Source organism: Engystomops pustulosus, chromosome 1 (assembly GCF_040894005.1).
Source record: "Engystomops pustulosus chromosome 1, aEngPut4.maternal, whole genome shotgun sequence".
NCBI lineage: Eukaryota > Metazoa > Chordata > Amphibia > Anura > Leptodactylidae > Engystomops > Engystomops pustulosus.
This window is the reverse complement of record NC_092411.1, coordinates 168,374,523-168,398,589: the sequence shown is the minus strand read 5'-3', so window position 1 is coordinate 168,398,589 and position 24,067 is coordinate 168,374,523. Positions and strand designations below refer to the sequence as shown.

The 24,067-nt window shown below is 40.2% G+C and overlaps 1 protein-coding gene across 10 annotated transcripts in view; it reads left to right on the top strand.

Annotated features, from left to right (window-relative positions):
• ADGRL3 (adhesion G protein-coupled receptor L3) overlaps positions 1 to 24,067 on the top strand; it is a 1,100,912-nt gene that overhangs the window by 38,482 nt on the left and 1,038,363 nt on the right. For all 10 annotated transcript variants that reach the window (XM_072113828.1, XM_072113827.1, XM_072113826.1 and 7 more), the window contains exon 2: positions 17,974 to 18,083. The gene's annotated coding sequence lies outside the window, so the exon portion shown is untranslated. The remainder of the gene's footprint in view (positions 1 to 17,973; positions 18,084 to 24,067) is intronic.

Below are 24,067 nucleotides of genomic sequence, written 5' to 3'. Positions count from 1 at the left end.
CTAGTAAATGTGCCCCAATGTATTTTGCACTCCCTGTATATAGTGTGGCAATAATTAATAGTTGTCCTTATTCAATAAACTCATAATGTATCTTACTTGTAATCAGGGACAGACTGGCCATTGAACCCATCGGGGGAAATCCCGGTGGGCCGACTGGCTTGGGGCCTGTTTGGGACTCGTGGGGCTGGTCTTAAACAAAATAAACAATGAAATCACCTTTCCAATGCTCCCCTGATGCAGTCCGGCTGGCGGTGACAGCTCAGTGTGCGCCTCGCTGCGCATAGACTATGATGTCGGCAAGTGGGGGTGTCTGGCTGGCTATATACTGTGGGGGGACAGGCTGCTATGTACTGAGTGGGGCAGGCTGCTATCTACTGTGGGGGGACTGGCTATATACTGGGGGGAGCTGGATGGCTATATATTGGGGGGCTGGCTGGCTACATATTGGGGGGGCTGGTTGGCTATTTACTGGGGGGGGGGGCTTGCTGGCTACATACTGGGGGAGCTGGCTTTATACTGGGGGGGACTGGCTGGCTATATACAGAGGACTGGCTGGCGGTGTTATATTTTAAAGGAGTAGACATAAACAGCTACTTGAATTTTAAGAGCAACCACCATAAACAATGGGTACAGAATATACCATATAGTCAATTTTTAAGAATTAGAAAAAATTGCACTGATAATATCACTTTTAATAAACAAGCCAAGATTATTGAAACAAGGTTTTTAGAAAAGGGCTTAATAGAAAATGCAAAACATCAAGCTGGACAACATACACAATTGGAGTGTCTGCAATCCGTCAAAAGAGAAAAAACACGGAAGACCAATGTGACCAGATTTATCACTTCTTACACCAATGATCATAAGAAAATAGAAGCTGTTGTTAAGAAACATTGGCACATATTGCTAAACGATCCATATCTAGAAAAGAATATCCCAAAAAATCCTAAATTCACATACAAAAGAGCCAAAACACTCAAATAGAGACTAGCACCAAGCATACCGAAGCAACTGAAGAAACACACTACCATTAGCGTAGATAATAGTAGCAACAAAGTAACAAGATGCAATAAAAGTAAATGCCAGTGCTGCAAAGTCATTAAGCATGATACTGACACCTTTCATTAGAATTGTGCCAAAGAAAAATTCAGCATCAAAACAAACATGGCTTGGCAAACTCCATATGTCATCTATCTAATTGAGTGCCAATGCTGTATACAATATATTAGAAAAACTACGTAACCCCTCCATTGCCATCTAAATCAGCACAGATTCAATATTGTTCATGGCAACCAAAAACATAGTCTATCCAGGCATATGGAAATGAAACATAAAAACAATGCTAAATATAGCATTATGCAAATAGACCATATTAGAGAGGAAACATCCAATAGATTTGAAATACTGAAACGTAAAGAAATTTTCTGGATGTTAAATTTTTAACTTAAAAACATTGAAACCCACGGGTTTAAATGAAATCACCGAAACCATTTTAGTATAATATCATTACCCCTGTTCATAACGATCCGATGAGATAAATAACTCTGCATCAATATATCGCTTAATATTCTTGTACGAATACGAACAAGACACAGACACACAGACTGTCGGAGATGTAGTTCAAAATAGTGCCACCCAGCGTCCATATATGTAGTTTTTTACGCCCTTAAAGTACCACGTCCCTCATGGCCAATAAGTAGGTTGTTTTTAACAAGAGTCGTGTAGCCTATTCATAAAAATATGAGTCTTTTAAGTATTTCCTCCATTGTTATGGTATTTTTAGTGGTCTTTTGTTAGAATTTATATGTTTTCTTAACAATGTCATCTGCATTCGATTAGTAGGGGAAATACACGTCACTCGATGTCTTAAGGTTCGATGGGTACACAAGTAGGCTACAACACCGTATTCATAAATGAAGAAAAACTTGTATCCTTGTATTTTTGTGAAATGAGAAATTCTTATTTTATTTTTAGTTCCAATGTGATCGAGAAAAGCAATCCAATAACAATTTATGCAGCGTTTCGGTCTTAATAATTCAGACCTTCATCAGGCACTAAAGTGAAAACAATGAATACATAATGTCAATATAACAGCATTGTGTATATACAGAAAACAATGTACAATAGCAGCAATACAGTCCAGTATGAGGTATGGGTGTAGTAAGGCGCCGGCAAGTGGAACGGTATGTGTGTCCCAAGCTGAGTGGCATGAGAAAACGTGTGTAACAACACGAAAAAACATGAGGGTAAGTGTGATAATAATATTACTCCTCCACAGTTTGTTTGTTTTATATTCTTTATTTTTCTTTCTTTTGTGTTGTTTCATTCTGCCTGTTATGAGTCACTAGGCTCCATTTGTCTTAAGAAAAGCCAGGAAGAGGAGCCTGGCAGTGTGTATAACACCCCAGGGAGTCTATGTTTGATCAGAGGAGCATGGTCTTCTTAAGTGGTAGAATTGACACGTTTGGCCAGAGATGGTCCAGGAAGTGAGGGATGAAAAGAACGCACAGACTTTAGTTTTTCACTCCAAATTTAGACAAAGGGACTATCATAGCTGCCCATAACTGGGGAATAATTCATAATTACGGGTCCCCAGTTACACAGGACAGTTATGGGGTCCAGACACACTCTTGGAGCGAAAATCAGAATGTTAGCACCAGGGAAAGGCAGCCAACAGCAAAACACCCATGATATTAGGCTAAGACACCCCGAGTTTGGTATGTGGTTGATGGGAATAACGTACCCGTTTGGTTGGAAGCCATGGCACAATTGTGCCATCTTCCAATCAAAAGTTATGGGGTTTTGATAAAAACCCAGACCCAAAAAGTACTTCACTGATGGGAGGGGGATAGAAAAACTCCCCCTCACAGTGACATCACAGCCAGGGGTGGGGGTCAAAAATCACCTGGGTTGAAGCAGACACATGATGTGGTTCAGTCTGGGGGATTCTATGACGATAGAAGGCTGGATTGATGTCTATGCCCTGTCCTTGGGCCAAAGAATTTCTTCCTATTTCACTAGCAAGAATTTTTTTGTTTCTCTCTTCACTCACTGTTTGTAAAAATCGTATGTGTATTGTTTTAATCCTTTTTTCATTTTATCTGACAATTTAACTCTTTGAGTGTACTGCATTTTTATGTAAATTAAAAACTTTTAATTAGCCTCTGCTTGTAGCCTTAAAGAATCTGGGTCTCTGAAGGGAATCACGTTACCAGAGGTCATTGTTAGCATAGTCCATGTAGTAAGCGATTGCATGTTCTGTGTGAATTTAAAATTGTAATATCGTGTAAGTAGTGAGTGCATGTGCTAAGTTATCATCAGGGTGCATTGTCTGTGTGGTTGAGGTGCCTACGGCCTTCTTTGCGTAGGTAACTCGTGGGTGGTGGCAGTACGGATTGGCTGGGGCTGAAATTCTGTGGAGTAAATTTAGCGTAAGGATGCCATTTTGTGGAAGTGGGCGGAGCTTAAGGGCTAAATTCTGGGACCCCATAGAGTAGGTATCCCCGTGTGTGAACTCCGGTGAGTCGGGTTCGTGACAGTAAGCATTACTGAAAATGAAAGCATAATGATTAGAAATCAATATATATGTGACTGGTTGCATGTATCCCAGTTAAAAGGAAGATCAATGGCATTAACAGACATGACAATAACAAACAAATGACAAACGACTATAGAAAAGTATAATTAGTAGTGGACAGTCTTCCTGGTGTAGATCCAATAACATGCAGTCTGGAGACTGTGTTTATGGCAAAGCACAATAAGGGGCAAAATGTGTATTGGTGATCCCAAATGATAAGTGTGTGCATTGTGGAGAACAGATACTTATCGTATTGCTAGGTATAAGAGATGTGGAAGGAAGATGCAGTGCTATGACTGCTTCAGCGCTAGGAGCAATGTGCAGAGCGGGGACTCCCGCTGAAGAAGAGCGAGCTGGCGTTCTGTGTTATCGCCCGGTTAAATCGCGACAGCTTGGACCGGAAGTCGGGGCCGAAAGTTACGTGCCGGCTCCGGGTCCGCCCTGTGCGTTCCAGCGTGGAACGCATATGGGTTCTAACAAGGCCTGGGTAATCGCTCCCAGAACGGAGCCGGGAGGAAGGCAGAGCTAATAGAAATAAAGGCCAGATGGCCAGAAAAAGGTGTAGACGGGTGTGATATGAGGGATGGGATAATGTGAAAAATGTGGGAGGATAATGAAAAATAGAAAGATCTATAGACATTATAAAACATATGTATATAAGGAACAGTAGCAGACATGGACAATAGGTACAATGTAAATGTAAGGGGGAATGGATGGCAAGTTGTGTGGAGAATGGAGATGGAAATAGCTAATAGAGTGGGGAACGTGTGTTGTGATGTGAATGAGTAAATGTACTGGAAGTATATGTATATGTATTTTCTGTGTGTATATGAATTTTCTGTGTGTAGGAGGGGATAGTGAGGATCGTGGACATGTAAATGAGAGTAGATAGATGCATTGGACAGATGATGTATCAGATGCTGATATGTGTGGGGACAGGGAGTGTGTAGTATATGGAAAGGAATGCGGGTAGGCGGATTCAGCGTATCTGTGAAATAAATGAGATAGAGTTAGAAATCAAGTTAAATTTTGAATTTCATATTCTCTGTTGAGACCATGTGGGGTCATGCCGTCTAATCGATGAATCCAAAAGGCTTCACGTAGCAATAGTTGTTTTACTCTATTGCCGCCTTGTCGTGGGTGGATGGGAACATGTTCCACTACTTGAAATTTAAGCTGGGAAATTCTGTGTTTGGCCTGAGGGAAGGGGTAGTAGTAATTTGTTGCAACGGATGTCGGATTTGTGTTTTGATATGCGATCTCGTATATGTTGGACTGTTTCGCCAACATAGACGAGACCACAAGGACATTTGATGACATAAACCACAAAGGATGATTCGCACGTGAAATAATCAAGAATGGGGTATGATTTGCCTGTACGGGGATGAAATACCTTGTCACCTCTTTGCACATTTCTGCATTGTGTGCAGTTAAGGCATGGCAGTTAAAGCGTTGTGTAGTCTTGGATTTAGTGAGGCCTTCGTCGGCTTTGACCAATTTATCTTTGAGGTTGGATGAACAATTGTAGCATGGGTGAAAATTGTTGGCAAATTCTGGAATGTTTGGATAACTATTTCTAAGAATGGACCAATGGTTACGTATAGCTCTGTGTAACCTGAATATTGTGGGGTGATATTGGTGTACAAAATTGATACGTGGTTCCTTAGTGATGGTATTCTTTCCAGTGGATGGTGGTGTTCTAAGTGTGTGCACGGGATAGCCACGGGTTCTAAATTTTTGGCACATTTCTTTGAGACGTATGTCTTTTTGTGATGGATCTGTGACGATTCTGTGGACGCGTTGTAGCTGGGAATTGGGTAGGGATTGTTTGCAGTCGGTTGGGTGACAGCTGTAGAAATGCAGAAGACTATTGCGGTCAGTGGGTTTCGTGTACAGGTCAGTCATGAGTAGACCCATGTTGTTTTTAATGACCGTGGTGTCCAGAAAGTCAATCTGTTGTGTATGTGTGGAATGCCAAGAGGGTGTCAAGTGGCCCTCCCCATATGCAGACAGTGTCGTCAATGGATCTTTTCCATAAGGTTGCATGGGTTTGGTAGAGTGCATTGGGGTAAACAAATCATTTTTCGAATTCTGACATGTAAATCTGCATTCGATTAATCATCCTGCATGGGACTCCACACCCAGGGGCCGTTAACGTGCCAAATCATGTCTATTATATAGATCTTACTCACTCATGTCACTCACTCTGATGAAGGATCCATTCCGGATCCGAAACACGTCTTGTCCTGATATATTTATTGTTTTTATGTATATATTTTAAAAATTAAAGTATTCTCGGTTCCTTCATTGGATCCACGGGATAGCCAATTGGTTCTCTAGAAATCGAGACTACTCTGTTCCTATATGGCGGTGTTATATAGTAATATATATATATTACTATATAGTATAGTAATAGTAGTTATATTCCTGTACATAGGGGGCAGTATTATAGTAGTTATATTCCTGTACATAGGGGGCAATACCATAGTTGTTATATTATTGTACATTGGGGGAAGTGGCAGTATTATAGTAGTTATATTCTTGTACATAGGCGGCAGTATTATAGTAGCTATATTATTGTACATAGGGGGCAGTATTATAGTAGTTATATTCTTGTACATAATTGGCAGTATTATAGTAGTTATATTCTTGTACACAGGGGGCAGTATTATAGTAGTTATATTCTTGTACACAGGGGGGCAGTATTATAGTAGTTCTTTTCTTTTACATAGGGGGCAGTATTATATTAGCTATTTTCCTGTACATTGGGGGCAGTATTATAGTAACTATGTTGCCGTTCCTAAGGGGCAATATTATAGTAGTTATATTCTTATTTATTGGAGAAGGTATTGTAGTAGTGTTTTTGTATATATTTAAGTCAGTGTTAAGTTGTGTTCCTGTGTAAGGGAGACAGTATGAGTTTTTCTCTGCGCTGTACATGTTAATTTAGACCATCTATCAACAGTTTGTGTGGACAGTTTAGGAACTCCACCCACATTATATGGGTTTTGAGCCCTACCCACAGAATGGGACCACTTTTACAGTTTTTTCCAGGGACACTTTAAATTCCCAGACGGCAAATGCTTGTAATCCAGTCAGTAGTATAGAGCTTGTATTCACTGGTGGCTGTGTTTGAGTGTCCCCAGACACTGTGTAGTGTCCGTGCATTCCTTCTTCGGTGACCACATGGCTATGGACAGCAGAGAAGGACACAATTCTTACACTTTTCCGGTCTGTCCTTCACTTGCTTTTTATAGCTTACGATCAAACTTTTGGACAACACGCAAACACAGGAGTTTCTTTATTACTAGAAAGCGAAGGTTTCTATTTCACTGTTCAATCCTAACAAGACCAGAGAATTTAACTCATAGATCCACTTACTTTCAGCTCTAGACATTTTATTGAAAAAATTACCCCCTCTCCAGTCAGGTTGAACCACCTCAATTCTACTACTCCTGTCAATTTCCCGGTGTGTTTGTCGCAAAATGTCATGACAGAGGATGGCCTTTGTTCTTTCTTTTTAATATTGCGCAAATGTTCATTAATCTCTCATATAATCTTCATACATCAGTATTGTTAGTATAGGGGTTTTATAAGAATACTGATGTATGAAGAGTATATAGCTATTGTTATAGGATTGTTCTTGTGGTTCTTTGTTTATACATACTTGTGGTGCAGAATTTGTCAGCAGGCAAGGGAACCTCCTCGTACTGAGATTCAGTTGGTTGCCTATACAGAGTTTGCAAATATCTAGCTTGACCTACCTAGAGGATTTGTAGTCTCAAATTATTTTTACATAGCAGGATATTCCACTGTGTAATTAGCTCCTGCATGGCTGACTGCTATGGGACTTATCTTTTCTAAATCAAGGAAGCTGACAGAACAGGTCCCCAAGGTTACAATGAAAGATTTAGGTAGGGTTCCATGGTGTAATGGTTAGCACTCAGGACTTTGAATCCAGCGATCCAAGTTCAAATCTCGTTGGGGCCTCCAAATGATGAAGCGGTTCAATATCAATCAGGCAGAGAATTATTAATTAAATAATAAATTGGCCAAAAATAACGTAGACACAAACTAGTATAGCTGTATCCACGGAGATCTGATGAGACCTTTGTGTATCTTTTATTTTATACCCTTCTTAAAGTAGGAGGGTTTATCAATTTACATAAGTAACTCAAGACAGTATAATGGATGATATACCAAAAATGTGCAAAATCGTAAAAAAATAGAACATGGACATGTGTTTCCTATTCATTCTTGCATAAAGTTCATTCTTGCATAAAGTTCATTCTTGCATAAATTAAGTAAAATTAAGTAAATTAATTAAACTACTTTAACAATTCTTTCAAACAAAGGACGTTTAGTCCTACCAACATAGACTTTTTGGCAGGTACTTTTGATCCCATATATAACACATGTTTGACAGTTAGTCCTGTTTTTAAGTGTATTGTAGTTGTTCTTTTTGATGTTTTTAATTGTAGGTGCAACTTGGTTTCCCATATTTCTTGCTCTTTTAAAGTAATGTTATTTATTTTAACATGCCGTGTACTGCGAAGCTTAAAAAAAATTCCAAATGTGGAAAAATTGAAAAAAAACCCGTCACGTTCTTGTGGGCTCAGTTTTTTCGAATTTGACTGTGCACTCCAAATAACACCTCAGCTTTATTCTTTGGTTTGGTGCGATCGCGGTGATACCAAATTTATATAGGTTTTATTGTGTTTTAATACATTTTCAAAAATTAAACGAATGTGTACAAAAAAGAAAAATGTGATGTAAAAAGGTGTAAAAGTCGCAAATCGCATTTTGGGCGCCATTTCCCGCCTCGGAGGTCACCGCTGGCCGTAAGCGTTTTTATATTTTGATAGATTGGGCATTTTGGGACGCGGCGATGTCTAATATGTTTGTGATATTTACTGTTTATTATGTTTTATATCAGATTTGAATTTTTTATATTTTATTAATTTTTTTATTTTTTACATTTTTTTTTTCTTTTTTTTCCCACTATTTCTTAGACCATCTAGGGTACATTAACCCTAGATGGTCAGATCACTCCTACCATATACTGCAATACTGCTCATTGTAACGAATCTGCAGAAGCCAGATAGCCTCGGGTCAAACGAAGACCCGAGGCTACCATGGCAACCGATCGCCACCCCCGATGACGTTCGGGTGCGCCACGATCGTAATAAAGATGGCGGCAATGAAAAGGTTAATAGCGGTGGGGGTTTTCTGCAATATGCAAAAACCCCCACCCTTCTATGAAGAGGACTCAGCCCGTGAGCCCTCTTTATACACTCCTTATACCTCTGCGCCGTAGAGCTACGGCGCAGAGCGTTAAGGGGTTAATGTCATTAAAAAGCCTTGTAAGGGATTCTGCCCCTCCTTTCCATATAAATGCAATATCATCAATTAAATGATCCTAAAGGGCCAGCTTCATCTGTGCTGTCGGGTTGGCAAAGATGTGTGAAAACTGGGGTCAGGTATGGTTGACTGGAAATGCTCCTCAACCATAACAGGTGGATTGGTACAAGAGAGAAAAAAAAAGTGAAAAAGACTCAAGCGTATTCTTATAATAGATGGTGAATAGTGGGTAGAACTGACTTTCACATTGTTTTGTTAGTTTGTAGGCATATCAGGTGTTGGAGAGGTCCTTTAAAAGAGGTAGATGTAGTCACTGCTGGCCACGAGACATGAATCCTTTAACCCAGAATGACGGACTTGCAGGAGATAGGGAGATCACAGAAAATTTTCTTGTATAATGGCGCTGCGTCTTAACGAAGTGACAACTTTATTTATTTAAACATGTATTGTTTATTAGATTAGAAGGGTTTCAGATCCAGAAGAGCCTTCATCAGCTGTAGTTATCATATATACTTTTTTCACACGCACAAAACTATATATACACACTTCACAACTTCAATACAACTTCATTGGCACTTTTGACAAAGGGAATATAGCAATCCGAAAAGCACTGCAAGGAACATATTACTTCAGGACCTGATATTAAAGAAAGTATTACCTACCCACTCCAAAATTACTTGTATGAAAGCTATTTCTATAAAAATTATATTAGCACCTAGTAAAATTAAAAATGTACAAACCAAAGAAGAAAGGACTGAGCAGAAAAAACACTATTTAAAATCGCCTAGTACTGGTGAAACATTTAATGATAAACATGGAAATCCTGTGATTCTTCCTATGTAATATAATTGGTAACATGTAGTTGTGGCTTACAGTATGTCGGGCGCACAATACAGTCCTTACGAATGCGAGTTAATGTTCCTCGCTTTAAAACTAAAGCAGGTTTTTACAACAAAGCATATCTAAACATCTTACCCTGGAACATGATATATGTTTTCATAATATAAAAATCATGGGTATACAACAGATTTCAGCTAATATTAATAATAGACAGGAGAAATGAAACAAACATGAATCTTTCTGGATATGTAAGGTCAAAAGTTTTCATCCAGACAAATTAAATAGTGGTAATAGAGTTTGTATAAAACATTTTTATTAATACTGTTATTTATGTTTTTAAACTGTATATACAATTTTCATAGATGGAACCAAGACAAATTGGCTGTTAAGCAGCCTATCCCTGATATAATTGGGCATCCCAGAGGTGCAGTGATGGATTTGTGAATTTTTGGGATGTGGTAGAAAATGCAGTCCGTGGTGTTTAATTAATAATGTAAGGGGCTTACTGTTTAGTTAACATGCCCTTCATTTCTCCACTTTTAATCAGTCTATTTAGTATGCAGCATAAGTGATAAACAGATGTTCCAGTTGTGTCAAAGGTTCATATATTCTATAAGTCTGTAAGGCTTTAGATATCTTGTACATATACACTCATGGCACCCATCACCAAACACTTCTGTTGCCTAAAGCAAAAATCTGACATGGCTCGCCCTCACTATCATAGCATTGTCTCACTACATTCTGCCATGATTGCACAACCAGTGATATCGACCGGCTCTCTCAGCATTGTGTTGGCATGCCAATCGGCCAGGGAGTAATGGATAAATTGTTTATCGCGGAGCCATGAGGCACTCAACAGAGGCTAATTTGCATAGGATATAAACCTTTATATCTATGCAATCTGGCATTTCTAAATGATGAAACAAGAACATTATCGGCAAAGAGGACAGGGAAGTGAATAAAAACATCTACCATCAGCTTACCTGATGAGAGATGTCCTTTAATGACTGCCATATTGGTTTTTAATGGCGGTCATGAAGGGCACTTCTTCTGATGAAATGCCTAATCTGGATTAGAAAAGCTCAGATCCCAAGTGCTAAACCCCTTAGACACTGCGGTTAAACATGGATCAGGGTGTTCAGAGGGATCGTTTCAGGGGTGGCGATGAGGTCACAGGCAGCCTGGGTGTCCTCTGAAGGACCTCTGAGTTGTCTGTGGTATCATTCTAATAGGCAGAGAAAGTGACAGTATAATGCACTGCATTATATTGTGGGACAAAATAATAAATTACTTACAAAAAAAATGTAAAAAATTAAGTTTATGTAAAAAAAAAGAACAAGAAAAAGTAGAACAAAAACGCCACCACACAAAAATCGCCTGCACCTTAAAAAAAAAATGACATACATTTTGCAGTTCTTTAAACGTTCAAACAGAAGCTAAAAAACTATGATTATGTTTGTCCCATATGAAAAAAAATCCAGGATAAACGGTGCCCAAAATTGTTATCCATCAATAAATGAATAAAATTTTTATTAAAAAAAACCATGTCAGATTTGCTTTTTTAAAAATACTGCACAGAAAGGCTTACTAAAAGTATAACAATAGGCCAAATTGTGCTATTAAAATCTGTGTTTTGTCTCATATTGTTGAAGTCATTGATGAATAAAACTGAAGAATAACCTGGGCATTAATGTGGAAAATAGGCATGGAGGTAAAGGGGTTAATCATTATCTTCCACCATGAGAACCAGGTATTATTTTCCCTACTTGATGGAGTCGCATGTTGTGCACTTGTCCTCCTGCTTCATTCATTCATTCTTCATGAGAGGTCCAAAAATAATGCTATTCTGGTACTCCAATAAACATTGAATGGAGCAAGAGGGCGCATGTGCAAACTGTTGTTCTCTTTAATTTTTCATTGGTTCCCATGGCAACCAATCACAGCTCAGCTTTCATTTAACCAGTGCTCATGAATATTTTAAAGGGGAGCTGTAATTGGTTGCCATGGGCAGCTAAGAACATTCTTACTCTTAGGCATCTTGATATAATATGTCTGCTTAGAGAGCCCCGCCTACACCCTGGAATTTTGCATTGACCTTTAATTAGTGATAGGAGCTAAAACAGAAATAAAACTGATATACCAAAATGCTTGTTTGGGGTGAAACTGGATAAGGGGCCACTGCCAGTCACCACCAACTTTCAAAATCGCTTACTCCGTGTATAAAATATACTATGAAAGACACATGTATAAAACAATGCTTAAAACATAAGCTTTATTAGTATAAAACAATGCTTTATTAGTTAATGTACACTCAAAATATGATATCCCCCCAAAGGGGACATAAAAAGGAAGGCAGACCTAGAGAGACAACCAAACAGACAAAAAACAATGCACAAGAATCAGGTGTAAATAAATATTCAAATGGCTATCCCTAGCACTGAAAGGCTACCGTGTTTGGGTATGGACTGTGAGAATTCCAAACCAACATGCATGGGCAGCAACAGAAAGACCCACAATAGGGTACACAACACTTAAGCGGGAACCCAAGTAAGGGATGTAATTAAACACTACAACAATGATAGTAAGGAAGAGATAAGGGATAACCTGTCAACAATACAGACCGTGAACGTGTGCACAACCCCAACACGTGTTTCACACAATGGGCTTCTTCTGGGGAAGTCTGATCGGTTGTCTCTCTATGTCTGCCTTCCTTTTTATGTCCCCTTTGGGGAGATATCATATTTCGAGTGTACATTAAATAATAAAGCATTGTTTTATACTCATGCACATGTGTCTTTCATAGTGTATTTTATACACGGAGTAAGCAATAAAACTGAGTAAAATTGTGAAGGGTTAAAAATGATCTTTATTGTGTTAACATCACTAGGGGATTGAAATTTTAGAATTTCTTTCCTGGAAAAAAACCTTTTAAACTGCCTCTGGCAGTTTTTTCTGGGAAAAAATATATATAGAAAACGGAAATGGGTGGTGTTCTAACTATTGCAACAGCAAATAATACAGTTCTTTGCGATTTTGATGAGAATTAAAGAGGAAGTTGGAACTCACCATCGGTAGTTTAAAACTTCTTTCCTTTTATTACATCTTCATAAAACACGTTCGACAAATACAGGGAGAAGGTATACATCAGGGAACAAATACACAGGGATGAATCATGTCGCACAATCTTTAGCTCTTCATCTTGCCTAGGTTGTCGCTGTTCTCACCTGTTTTTAAATGAGGCACCATACAACCATCTATGTCACAGAGAACTCACCTACAAGCTTAAAATCATATCGGTTAAAATATTGGTTAAAAACAGAGAAATGGTGGGGCTTTTTTTTTTTTACTCATTGGGGCACATTTACTAAGGGTCCGCAGCCGCGAATCCGTAGGGTTTTTCCCGAATATTTCCTCTTTGCGCTGTATTTCACGGGATTGTGGCGCACGCGATCGATTTTTGGCGCAATCGCGCCGACTTTCGCGCGACAGAAATCGGGGGGCGTGGCCACCGGACAACCCGAAGGATTCGGAAAAAAGAATTTAAAAAGCCATTTGTGTCGCAAGATCAAGCACTCACATACACCAGAAAAAAGCAAGTGAACTCCGACCAAAGTTACGTCTCTTGAAAAGATGGCGATGTAAAAACAAATGAGATTTCCTCTATATTAGTTTTTTTCCAGTAAAATTGTAAAAATAAATGAAAAACTATATAAATGAGGTATCACCGTAATCGTAGTGATCTTTAGATAATATAGTATTTTTAGTGTACGGTGTACGACCCCCAAAAAATACAAAAATACAATTTTCTTTTCACCCATACATTCAAGAGTTAATAAAATCTCATCAATAAGTTAATGACCCACTAAAATGAAATATTTGTAAAGTGCATCTCATGTCGCAAAAAATAAGCCCTTATATGTCCAAATTACCAAAAAAATTGCCATGTCCAGATTGTATAGCCAATAAAAAGTGACAATGCATAATTTGCTCTAAATGGCGCAGCTTCCCTTTAATGCCCTGGCGTGTGCCCATACAGCAGGTTACCACCACATATGGGGTATTGTTATACGCGGGAGGGATTGGGTATCAAATTTTGTGGAGCGTTTTGGTATTTTATCCACTGAGAATTTGTACATTTTTTGAAAAGCACATTAATTTAGCCAAAAAAAATTTACTTTCAAAATTGTATCCGATTTTGTTTTAACCCCTGTAAAACAATTTAAGGGTTAACAAACTTCATAAAAGTTGTTTTACATACGTTGAGGTGTGTAGTTTCTATAATGGGGTAATTTGTAATGGGGTTTTACTTTTATTTAGGCCTCTCAAAGTGATTTGAAACCTGAGCAGGTCCCTCAATGGCAGTATTTAGCGTTTTTTAATGAAAATGTGAAAAATCGCACCTAACGTTCGAAGGCAACATCCTACAAAAATAAGAGTATGCATAAAAAACCATGTCCACATAAAGTATACATTTGGTGAATGTTAGTTATTAAGCTTTTTTGCTGTTATGACTATGTGGAAAATGTAGAACATTTTGAATTTCTAAAATTGAGAATTTTTCTAAATTTTCACCAAATATCTGATTTTCTCATAAATAAATGCAAAACATACCACCAAAATTTTTCAACTAACATGAAGTACAATGTGTCACGAGAAAACAATTTTAAAATCACTTGGATATGTTAAAGCGTTTCAAAGTTATAACGATTTATAGTGACACAGGGCAGATTTGAAAAAATGGACCGTGTCAGGAAGGTGAAAAGTGGCTTCGCCGTTAAGGGGTTAAACTAATGTATTAACTGTAAGGAACAGCGCTTTTCATGTGTTCAGGATCATAGCTAGAAAAATCTAAATATGAATTAGTTCATGTGGATTTCCTGTACATAGTTGTTTTGATCTGACTATCTTTGATTAAAATTTCTACATCCAAAAATTCTATTATTTTTTCATCAATCTTATGTCTAAAGAGCATATTCATGGAATTACAATTTAAATAAGTAAGAAAATTTAAGAAATCATCCTGAATACCACATCATATCATATAGATTTCATCCATGTAACGATAATTCTGAATGTATTTCAAAAATCTTTTTTGCAGTGTATATACGTACTTATCCTAAAAAAGGCTAAGGAAATATTAGTTTAAGTACAGGCAGCAGGAGTCCCCATTGCCATCCCGTCCAGTTGCCTAAACCATTTGTCCTGAAATTTAAAGGTATTATTTGACAAACTAAATTGCATTGCCTCGCAGATAAAAGTTACAACCCCTGAATCTTTTTCTGCATTGGTTAATATTTTCTCTATTGCTTCCACTCCTATTTTATGCAGTATCCTAGTATATAAGCTTTCAACATCTATAAACTATTTCTTATAAGCCTCAAGAAGTTGTTGGTGTCTTTTAGGTACAACAGTAATCTAGATAAAAGTGGTAATAATAGCCAGATGATTCTGTAAAAGCCACAATGATTCGGTTATTGAACCCACTCTTGCGACAGTCGGTTGCCCGGAAGAGTTAGTACCGTATTTTTCGGACTATAAGACGCACTGGACCATAAGACGCACCATGGTTTTAGAGGAGGAGAAATAAGAAAAAATGGTTTTTTCCCCAAATAGTATGCTAAAATATTTAATAAAGTAAACAGTAAAGTAACTGGGCGGTGCAGTGCAGCCATGTTTCTCTTTGGAGAGGGGCAGGGGCAAGCAGTGGTCACACCCTCCTCCTCTCCCGGGCACCGCCATCTATCTTTAGATAGAATTATGTTGGCATGTATTCAGGGGGTCTCAAGAGTTACCAGGGCTGCATAGGTATGAGTATATGTGACAATGGTCACAAGAGCTTACAATCTATGAGGAGGAGGGGACACAGGAGGTGACAGTCCTTGTACAATGGCCACAAGAGCTTGGTCTGTGGGATAAATTACCTTTACAAGACAGCAGCCACTACATACCAGGCAACAAGGGGTTAAGAGTGTGAGAGCAGAGACCGGGGGAAGGGAGCACTTATCACTTATCTGATCCTGTGAGAAGTTACAGGTCAGACACTGCACACAGCTCTGTATAGGTTCCTCTTCTCAAGTTGCCGGCAGCCTTCATGTTCTCTCTTCCCTCTGAACCTCCCGGGCTACTTACAAGCCGAGCGGGGATTGGCCACAGAGTCCGTGCCTTTCTCCTCCCCCTCTCTCTCCACTGCTGCGCTCCTGCTCTGCCACAAAGCTCCTGTATATCGGTGCCCTGTGGACGGCAGAGCGCATGGGTGCTGCCATCCATTCCCTCCAGCAGTGGAGGGCTGAGAGGAGGAGAGGAGCGCAGCGGCACTCAGTACAGCCGCTGCTCTTCACTGTGAAGGGCTGCGCTTACTGCCAGCATTAGCTGGCAGAGCGCAGCCAGGTGCCCTCCATTCCCTCCTGCAGCTACATCCAGACTATAAGACGCACCACTGTTTTTTCCCCATCTTCTGGGGAAAAAAAGTGCGTCTTATAGTCCAGAAAATACGGTAAGTGTTTTATGATATTTCAGCAAATAATACCATCCTGGTTTTTGAGGGTATGCCAGAATCAACTTTTCTGCAAGTGATTGAGTTTGTGCATGCTGCATACCACAATGTTTAGATGCTTTGGTGGGCATTATGTCTCTCATGGGCAGTAGGGAGTGTGCTGTAAGGCAACATAAGTGGACAGGAGCAATATTTACTGGCGAGTCTGAGATAGGACAGGAGCAGGATGGGATCAGAAGTGGAGGAATCCAGGATGTCAGGACTCCACAAGGCAGGCAGAGGCAGAGGTGGGAATACAGGTCCAGAAGGCAGAGAAGGAGTACCTGAGTCTGAGAGAAGGGACCTCCGGTCAGCAACTCCACTGTTTCCCCGAGTCATATGTCACAGCAGGTAGGTGTTGACTGAGGAGACTGCTGTGTGATCTTGGCTGTGATGCATTCTGGCACCCATTATATGTGAAGCATGGCCTTCTTGATGGAGTCTCTGGGAGACATGTAGATAAAAATCTAAAGTTTGTCTGAAAGCAAGTGTTTTGTGAAGTTTTATTGGGTAAATCACCAGGATTGTCAGGAGTTGCTACCATTATATGGCGGCAGTCTACTGGAGCTTCAGGCAGGTTATCTTGTTCGACATTCAGATATGCACCCTAGTGCCCTATTTTTAAAAACGTGAAAGCTGATCAAAACAAGTGAAATTTCTGGCTCCAGAAAGGTTTGTACCTCACAGACGGGTACTAGGCAATTAGTTTCTGGAGACCAAAATGCTTACAGGACAGTAAATATTATGTTACAGTGTCTTACATTGTTGTTAAGGCAAAAGTTTCCAGGAGACTTTCTGCTTGACCTTGTCCCTTTCCTGTTCCATCCAAACCATGGATATATTTGACAATGGATTTCATTATGGATATACTCCCATGGTATAGCTATGATGTGGGTTATTGTATATCACTTTTTTAAGTGATTGGGTTATTGTATATCACTTTACAATATAAGTGTATCATTTTGTTCTGCTTAAGAAATTGCCTTATGTTAAGGGAAATCTACCATGGGGAATCTACTTTGAGAGATTCTCCATGATAGATTCCCTGTCCCGGCAGAAGCTGGATCCCGTTTTTCACCAATTCAGGAAAGCAGCTGCTTCAAAATAAAGTCTAATGCTTTAATATGCAAATTTAATTGTTAAGGCTACTGGGGGCAGGGAGTAACCTGAGATAGCTCTTGGGGCAAAGGCTACTCCAAGCTCCCAGTAGCTACAACTGATCTGCCTCTACTTGCTATGGTCCGTCTTCAGCATCATTTGAGCTCTGCACAAGCACAGTAGCTTGCTGCTGGGGAGCTCTATGCTTGCGCAGTAGCTCCCATTACTCTGCCGGCGGCAATATATTTCAATGGGTATGCTCAGTGTATACATCAGGAGCCTTCCTGTGGCATACGCTGAGTGTATACCAAAAAAAGTAGTGTGAACCCAGCCTAAGTTAACATAGCAAGTAGCTGAGTTCTGTCCCAATCTATATTATTACGCTTATACACAGACTTTGCAGTACTCAAGATAGCTGAATTTTTTTATCTTAAACTTTTAACAAATTTGTTTTATTTTGTATTAAGTAACCCAATGATCAATAAACAAGTGATCCATAGGCTTTAAGTGTTGTTTAATCACTATACTGTGATTTCTTTGTAAATAGATGTTTTTTGCTTTACAGATGGATTTTGAATGTTCATGCCACTATGCTATACCAATGAATGGATAAGGAGCCACACCATGCTACTAAATGCACGGATGCGCATACTACAACATTTCTGATATTAAAAGGCAAGTGTATATTGTAGCTGTTTATCCTCAAAACAAAAACAATTAAATGGGTCTTCTAGGTCCCATACGATAGGTTCCAAATTGGTAGGAGCCAGAAAAACATCTCTGTCTGAAATGTATCAGCCATTTAGATTCAATACAGACACAGATCATACACAAAAAGGTGAGAGGTACTCCTGAAGTGTGATGGCCAAGACAAAGCTCTGAGCTGCCGGATTGAATGTAGTTCTAAAAATTCTAATTCTCAGCTCTAAATGATTTATCCAACGGACCCAAACATCCACTTAAAAAACTGGATAGTATGGGAAATGCATTACTCAGTTGTCTGAGATTAATCTTGATGACTGAGGGTAATATGGATTATTTAAACCATGTGGTCAGATACTGCTGTAGGGGCAAAGAGCAGAGCCTCAGATGGAAAAAATGCACCATTGGCATAGTTTCCAAGTCAGACCATTTTGGAAGATAAAGGAGTTTGCAACATTTTAACACTTCAGGTGTTTTCAAGAAGGTGTATCCTATTTTGTCTCCAGGAACTGGGGACAAAACCAAAGCACAAATCACACTAGGAAAATGTAATATAACAAATCTTTATTCAATTAACAAACATAAAATTCATTTTTTACACTGGTTAAAATGTGCAGTTGCAGATAATACGCAGATAAGGGAGTCATCCCACTCTGACACTGCAGGAGCATGACAGCACTATCATATGTGAGGCTTAGAACAATGTATTTAGATAGTATTAGAATTATGGTCAAAGACCAGTAATAACTTCCCATGTTAAATCGTATAACCTGTATCCCAAGTTTAAAAAAGACCATTCTTACCCATGTTGTAAGTTATGCTGGTTCCGGTGTCCAGAGTGACTCCAGCCCCCTCAATGAGCCTTCTTCTGGGGGTGGCGTCATCCGGGTCATAGGTAACCATTTAAACAGTTTATCCACCAATCAGCGGCGCCACTGCGTCACATGATTGTGTCTGGTTTTGACGCATGCGTGGTAAGTTATACCTCAGAAAAAACAGGGGAAGAGCTGGCGCGCAGACGCATATACGCTGCTACGTTCACATGATTGTGACGAGCCGCATCCACATTCTCTGTCTGAATATAACCGCATGCGTGGTGAGTTGTAAATAAAAAAGAGAAAGAAGAACTGGGGAAGGATCGTTGTCTCCTGGGATAGACGGGCACAATTCACCAACACACCAGTAAATTGTCCACACTGTGCAATTTGGGTAAAACTGACCTCAGCCAGTTCTATTTGGCAGTAATACAAAATAAATAAAACATCGAAATAAAGCATAAGCCTCTCCTTGTTACTTACTAAACATAGAGGTTCCCTACCTCACTAGGTGCAGGCCAACTGCCAGGCGCTACAAAACTCACGGTATCAGTTCACTACCACAGCTTTGAAATGGCCTGTCTCTTCCCCAGGGTCGAGCCAATGTGGGAAGTCTGCACCAGATAGTTATGCAGGACTTCCAGCTGGATGTTAATTTCTCCTCATTACTAGAAGAAACTACCCAGCTTTTCCTGGGAAAAGTCCTTTTCCAGAAATGAGTGCTGCCCCAGCAGCCTCCCTATTACACATCCTTTTTCCCTTGTTAAAGAGTTTTATCCAGGGCTCCAACAACCCTTCTACAGTTGTAAGGTGATCTCCAAATTAATCAATACAGGGGAGGATAAGATGGCTGTCGGTACTGCGATGAAGCACAGAAAGACACAGACACCTGGTCATAAGCTGTACTCAAAATCACCCTCAAGGCATGTAGCCGTGTATATAGAAAACATTAGCCCTTTAGGCTAATTTCCCCGAAATAATGTTGATGAACTCTATAGGGCACATTTACTTACCTGGTCCCGCGGAGTTCATGAAAGTGCATTGTCCAACGATAATGCACTGTGCCGCCATTCACTAAGATCGTGAGCCCGATATCCTGCATGTGTCACTTCCCCGCTCAGGTCCGACGGAGTTCACCTTCTTCTTCCCGGTGTATGTAAGTGCATTGTCTTGTGACACAATTTGAATCTTAAATCCCACGCTCAGTCCAAATCAGTCGGATCGTCCGTCGGCTTGCCCCCCTCCCCCATTTCTGTCGCATAAAAGCCAACGCAGTTGCAACGCAATCACAGAGCAAACCCCTGTGAAATACCTGTTAAAGCTGTGCAAGGGATCTGCAACCCTTAGTAAATAAGCCACTATTTATTGTTTCTTCTAGAAAAACACTAGACTCAAGGGAAGCAGGGTCTTATCACTAAATGTACTTGTATCATAGTTTATACGGTTGAAAACAGACACAACACAACATGTGTTGGACAACATGTCCAACACAAGTTCGACCAAGGAAGGGAGGGGATTAGATGAGGAAGGGATTTAGGGGAAACAATTCTATATAACAGAACCATCAATGTTATTTAGGTGTAAAAAAGGCATCTAGGCCCTTCTTGAAGCACTCTGCTGTCAGGTGTCAGGATCACCACTGCGGATGATCATGTAAGCCCACTCCTGGGACCGGAGTCTAAGTGGCACCCAGTTTTCAACAGAGCCCACCGCAAAGCAGGTTGGACTTACTACTGCATGGTACCACCAGGTCGCTCCAAAGGCGCAACTTTGTACACAGTGGCAAGTCGTGAGGCAGAACCGTGGTCAGGGACAGGCAGGAGGTTGATAAAGGCAGCACAGGATTAATGTCAAAGGCAGAGCAGAAGGTCAGGGCAGATAGCAAAGGAGTGTAATCAGGAATGGAACGGTCACAACAGGAATTCTAAACAATAGCACTAGGCATAGGGAAAACAGGGGGACAAAAGAAAGGACCAGAAATTTAACTGGGAAAGTGGTCATCCAGCAACAACCAGTAGTGCGCAGTAGGCCCTTTAAATTTTAGTCGGCCGGCGCATGCGCCCTAGGAGGTGAGGACATGCGCGCTGGAGTGTGGAAACCGTCACTGGAGTGTGGCGAGGTAAGTGAAACTGACGAGCATCAGGGGCACTGAGGCATCTGTGTACCGGAACATGGCTCGCAGGGGTACCTGTGACAGGCAGGCTTTTCCACAGATAGACAGTTCTCATAGTAAAAAAGTCCTGTGGCTTCTGGTGATAAAATCTTGTTTTCTCCAGAGACAGTTCCCCTTAGTTTTTTGATTTGATTTAATCTGGAACAACTTAGTCGTCTCTTTTCCAGGCTAAATAAATCTAGTTGTTTCCTCATAACTGAGACCTTCCACCCTTAAAAATTACATCCCTATCCCCAGGGCCGATTCTAGCTTATTTTTGCTGCCTGAGGCGAAAACTGAAATGCTGCCCTAGTGTACAGGGGCGGAACTTGGCCCAATCACGTATACGCTTCTATGGAAACGCATGTGATTGGTAACCAGAACCCGGTGTCTTGCAATAAAACAATACAAAACACCGGCTTCTGATTGCTTACCGCTGCAAAAATTGTGATTATTTCATTTCTTCTACCCCAGAAACTGGCATAGAAGAAGTGATAAGTGTCCCGCTTACATTAAATGGTATTTACACTAAAAGCATATAAATACGCAACACATTCTATCTGTACATATATATATATATATACATACAACTTACTACATTAACATTCCACATTAATACACATTTCTAATCTATACATACAGCCATATTTGAAATAAACCACTACTCCTATAATGAATCATGAATCAGAATTACCATTCTTCAGAGGATCTTGCTGGTACATCAACAGGTGGTAGATGGAGAGGGTCAAATGCAGACCAAAATAAGTAAGCAAGAGGACCATACACAGCATCACATACAGTAGGCAGCAGTATACACTCCGCATCATACTCAGCATCATACACTCATTACACACACAGCATCATACACAGCAGGCAGCAGCATACACAGCATCACAAACGGCATCACACACAGCAGCATACACAGCATCACACACAGCAGGCAGCAGCATACGCAGCATCACATACAGCAGGCAGCAACATACACAGCATCATATACAGCAGCATACACACAGCATCATACACACAGCATCATACATGCAGAATCATACACACAGAATATGCATGCAACATACACACAGCAGGAGATACACAGCATTATACACAGCATTATACACAGCATACATACACAGTATACACACAAAACATCATACTCAGCAGGCAGCAGCATCCACACAGCATATATACATACCTCCCAACATTTGTGAAAGGGAAAGAGGGACAAAATGGCGATCCCCTAAGCCACACCCCCAATCACTCCCTGGCCACGCCCCAAATTTTAGCCATATTATAATAATAAAAATCATCTCAATAAAAAAAAAAAATTATCCTCTATGGGATTTGAACCTAGAACCTGCAGTGTCCATGTACAATAATGTCACAGTGCCTCAACCAACTGAGCTATAACCTCTGTGATTATCAAGGAGTAGAATTTTGGTAACTAAGAACTATGATTACTGTTACACTGTGACACAGATTTAATGCCTTGGTATATAGAGAGGGATCTTCTCAGAGATTATTGTAATTATTGAGACTATTATTATTATTATTATGGAGATTATTATTATTATTATTATTATGGAGATTATTATTATTATTATTATTATTATTATTATTGAGATTATTATTTTTACTATTATTAATAATCATCTTCATAATAATAAAAATAATAAAATTTATAATAATAATAATAGTAGTTATTAATAATAGTCAATAATTACAATAATAATCTCTGAGAAGATCCCTCTCTATATATCAGTGCACAATGTCACAATGTAACAGTGGCAGATAACACTTCTTAGTTACCAGAAATCCTCAGCTCTGTATCACTGGGTTTATAGCTCAGTTAGTTAAGGCTCCTGTCTACAGTGCAGAGGGTCCCAGGTTCGAATCTCAGCCAGGGCAAAACTTTATTTAATTTAATTAGATAAAGAGCTTGTGTCTGGAGACCATATATGGACAGATGGTGATCTGAAGCTGATGACGTGGTCCCTGCTCTCCACTAACCCGACACTTCTCTGAAAAGGATTCCCTGCCCCATGTCTGCTCTGGGGAAGCCTAGGAGATGCAGTGACCATATATGGATAGAGATCTGAACCTGATGATGTGGTCCCTGCTCTCTCCACTAACCCGACACTTCTCTGAAAAGGATTCCCTGCCCAATGTCTGTAGAAGCCATTCTGTACTATCAGTTCTGGCTTTCAAAGTATTTACTCTGTGGACACAGCGCCGGGACACAGCGGGACCTGGGGGGACAATCCGTGACAGTCTCATAGCTGCCCGTGACACGGGGCAGAGGTAAGAAAAACTGGACTTTCCCGGCAAAATCGGGACGGTTGGGAGCTATGTATATATGCAGCAGACCTGTAGCTTACACACAGAAACATGCACAGCAACATACACCCAGCAACATGCACAGCATCATACACACACAGAATATGCATGCAACATACACACAGCAGCATATACACAGCATTATACACAGCATACATACAAAACATCATACACAGGAGGCAGCAGCATCCACACAGCATATACAGGCAGCAAACCTGTAGCTTACACCCAGCAACATGCACAGCAGCATACATCCAGCAACATGTATAGCAGCATGCACACAGCATACACACAGCATACACCAAGCAACTTGCACAGCAGCATGCACACAGCATACACCTAGCATACACACATGATACACCAAGCAACATGCACAGCAGCTTGCACACAGCATACACACAGCAACATGCACAGCAGCATACACAGCAACATACCTGTAGCTTACACACAGCAGACAGCAGCACACCTAGCTGCTGATGAAGTTCAGAGCTCTGTCGGAGCTTCTGCAGCAGGAGCAGAGAGCACAGCGGAGGATGCTTTCTGGCTGTCGTGGAGCAGCAGCAAATTGATAACACTCGAGCTGACTGCTGCTCCACCAGGCAGTGAAGCCTCCACACAGGCTTCCCGCCTGACCCTTCTCCTTCATCAGCCCACCGGCA